We start from the raw sequence: 3906 nt of genomic DNA, 5'->3' as shown, positions 1-3906 counted from the left end.
TTTTACAAACTTTTCTGACCTTCACCTCTTCCTCGAACATCCCGATCTCTCTGCTTGTGACAGTCGACCTTAAACCGTCCTTCAAAATCTATGATATTCATATATTACGTTTTATTCTCTCGTCGATATTTCTCTAACACTTACTTGGAGACCGAAATTGTTTATTATAAAGTATATATTTTTTTTCCTTTCTTGTTTCTTTTTATAAAATTATCCGCATCCATCTTCCTATATTTCGTAGTGTGTAATGTTTTTTGTCTTTGTTTCTTCTTATAAAATTATCCACGTCCATCTTCCTATATTTCGTAGTGTGTAATGTTTTTTGTCTCTCTTGTTTCTTCTTATAAAATTATCCACGTCCTTCTTCCTATATTTCGTAGTGTTTAACGTCATCCCAAAAGCACAGGACTTATCCTAATCCTGGATACTACACTCACACTAAATCTACACATAATCGTTTTATTTTCCTCATGATAAACCTTTTTCAATAGACCCTCTAAGGTTTCCACATTTTCCTTCTCTATTTTTTTTTCCTTTCATAATTCTTCTGGTTTTCTACTCGGTTTAAACTCTCCTCACTGACCTTCCTTTTTTTTCACTCCGTTCCTACTTCTTTCCCGTTTTCTCAAGTTATTTCTCTCAAATGTTGTCCAATCTCCGAGCTTTTTTTTCTTTCTCGGTTTTTTCCTCATTTGAAGGTTTGTTCGAAAAGTGTTTCTTCCTTTGATCTCGCCATTACTCTCAGTCGTTACTAAGTTGCGTAAAAAAAGAAAAGAAAAAAAAAAACTTGAGATACTTTGTCTCTTGTTTAAACTGCTTTGTAGACACTTTCTTGATCTCAGGATGTTCCCGAGGCATCACTTACTTGTTTCATCGTTACAGCTAGTCTTCTTTTTCTCTCTTATTTTGCTGCTTATTTTCTAAGCCCTGTTCTTATATAAACCTCCTTGATCTCTTTCTTGCTTCCAACATTTCCTGGTCCTTTTTTCACCCTATTACCAAGTTTCCTCATCTGTAGGACGAAAGTTTCCACATGTTTTGCCCGACGTCGTTTCACCTGTTCGTAGATTACGCAGGCACTCTTTTTTTCTTATTGGCTCTTTGCTCTTTTTTATCAAATTTTGTTTAATCACTTTTCTTAACTGGCTTTTTAAATTATCTTCTAGTTTTTTTGGTCACTGCGATTACCTCCTTGCTTCCTTTCCCTGTAGCCATTGCTGTAAATTTTCAACAACGATTTCTGCATCATCTGGATCTCTCCTTTGATCGCTATGTTGCTTAGTTCCATACTGTTGATCCCTCCTCTATTTAATCCCTTCTTGTACCCATATATGGAAGGCAATAGTCTTTTCTGTGCCACATGCTTCTGCCAAAAAAACGTTTCAACTTCACATTTCTTCGTCTCCAGTTCCTCTGTCAACTTGTATCCAATTAATACTACTCTACTTCTCTCCTCTGTTGTCTTATAAAGTTTTTCCTTTGATGTCCCTTTTCCCTTTTTCCTCATGCTAGAAATACTTCCATAAACAAGTCGTTTTTTCATCGTTCTATGCAACAGTTATTAATATTATATTTAGTTATTAATATTTATTTGTTTGATAGATTTTTCATCTTTATATACAGCAATTATCAATGTTCGCCTCTATTTGAATCTATCGTTCTTCCCTCTACCACATCTTATTCCCCTCCTTCCTCTACCAAGATTATTCTCTCTTTTCTCTTGCGTCTTATTCCACTTGCTTTATTCCCCCTTTCCATCAGCTGCCTCTCTGCCTCTTCTCTGCCTCCACACATTATTGCAAACGAAATTCATTGCCCATTTTTCCAGTAACACAATTGGCCAATGCATGTGGACTGGAATTATCTCTTCCAGCTGGTTATCCATGCACTAGTTTTGACAAAGGTTTTACAGCTGATTGTCCTTTCTGACGTCAAACTCTCCCAATTTATGAAAGCTGGGGCTAACTCGAACTTAAGCTGGCTTACTCTCCCGCAGCTTACTCCCCTATGTGAGTGGACTGCGTAGGAAGTACAACCCTCTCTCTCTCTCTCTCTGTCTTTCTCTTTCTGTCTTTCTCTCTCTCTCGGTCTCTGTTTCTCTGGCTCTGTTTCTGTCTCTCTCTCTCTCTCTTTCTCTCCCTCCTCTCTCTCTCTCTCCCAACCTCTCTCTGTCTGTCTCTCTCTCTCTCTCTCTCTCTCTCTCTCTCTCTCTCTCTCTCTCTCTCTCTCTCTCTCTCTCTCTCTTTCTCTCTCTCTCTCTCTCTCTCTCTCTCCGTCTCTCTCTCTCTCTCTCTCTCTCTCTCTCCCAACCTCTCTCTGTCTCTCTCTTTCTCTCCCCCCCCTCGTACGCTAACACTACCTTTTGGGAAACTTTCTCTTTTTCTCTCTCTCTCTCTCTCTCTCTCTCTCTCTCTCTCTCTCTCTCTCTCTCTCTCTCTCTCTCTCTCTCTCTCTCTCTCTCTTACGCTAACACTACCTTTTGTAAAACTTTCTCTCTCTCTCTCTCTCTCTCTCTCTCTCTCTCTCTCTCTCCCTCTCTTACGCTAACACTACCTTTTGAAACTTTCTCTCTCTCTCTCTCTCTCTCTCTCTCTCTCTCTCTCTCTCTCTCTCTCTCTCTCTCTCTCTCTCTCTCTCTCTCTCTCTTACCTAACACTACCTTTTGTGAAACTTTCTCTCTCTCTTTCTCTCTCTCTCTCTCTCTCTCTCTCTCTCTCTATATATATATATATATATATATATATATATATATATATATATATATATATATATATCCCCCATATTCAGGCAACATTAAAAAAAATATCCGTTCTTCCTTTAAACAAAGATTACCTGAAAAGTAATGCTTATACATCTTCATTGGTTTCGCAAGAAAACCAAGGGATTTCTGCCTAATGGCTAATTGCATGAGGCACAAACATATGGCTTCTCTCTCTCTCTCTCTCTCTCTCCCTCTCGTTTCCTCTCCCTTCCTCTTTCCTCTCTCTCTCTCCCTCTCTCTCGTTTCCTCTCCCTTCCTCTTTCCTCTCTCTCTCTCTCTCTCTCTCTCTCTCTCTCTCTCTCTATATATATATATATATCTCTCTTATATATTTCTCTCTCTCGTTTCCTCCCCCTTTCCCTCTTTCCTCTCTCTCTCTCTCTCCTTCTCTCTTTCTCTTTCTCTCTCTCTCTACCTCTCTTATTTCTCTCTCTCTTTACACCTCTCTCTCTCTCTCCCTCTCTCTCTCTCTCATTTCCTCTCTCTCTCTCTTTCCCTCCCTCCCCCTCTCTTTCTCTCCCTCTCCAACCCTCCCCCTCTCTCTCTTTCTCTCTCATTCCTCTCTTTCTTTCGCTTTCGTTTTAGACTCATAAATCTAAAGAAATTATGTCAAGCCACGTGTACATTGGAAATATATACAGAATTATGTAATCAAAACAAGACAAACAAACATTAATGACAAATCATATTGAAATGTATAGTGTTTATAAGTCTCATTATCTGATAATAATGATAATAATGATAAGAATCCGGTCCTTGTATGGCTCCCTTTACCAAAGATGCTAACTCAGCATCCAGCATCTTCTGTTTAATGGTCAGCATTCAGCATTTACCGGTCAGTGTTTAGAATTCAGCATTAAGGCATTCGGCAATTATATGTCATTCAACATTCACCATACAGCATCCAGCATCCGGCATTCAGTATTAAAAAAATTCAGCATTTATCCTTTAACATCCAGCATGCAAACTTTAGCATTCCTCATTCAGTATTTAGGATTCAACATCCAACATCCTGCATCTAGGATTCACCATTTATTAATTAGCTTTTGGTCATCAACATTTATTTTTTTATTTATTCATCATCCAGGATTTAATTTTAAACATTCAAACATTCCCCAGTCAACATCCAACATCCAGGATTCATC

Source organism: Penaeus vannamei, chromosome 14 (assembly GCF_042767895.1).
Source record: "Penaeus vannamei isolate JL-2024 chromosome 14, ASM4276789v1, whole genome shotgun sequence".
Taxonomy (NCBI): Eukaryota; Metazoa; Arthropoda; class Malacostraca; order Decapoda; family Penaeidae; genus Penaeus; species Penaeus vannamei.
This window is presented reverse-complemented; position numbering follows the sequence as displayed.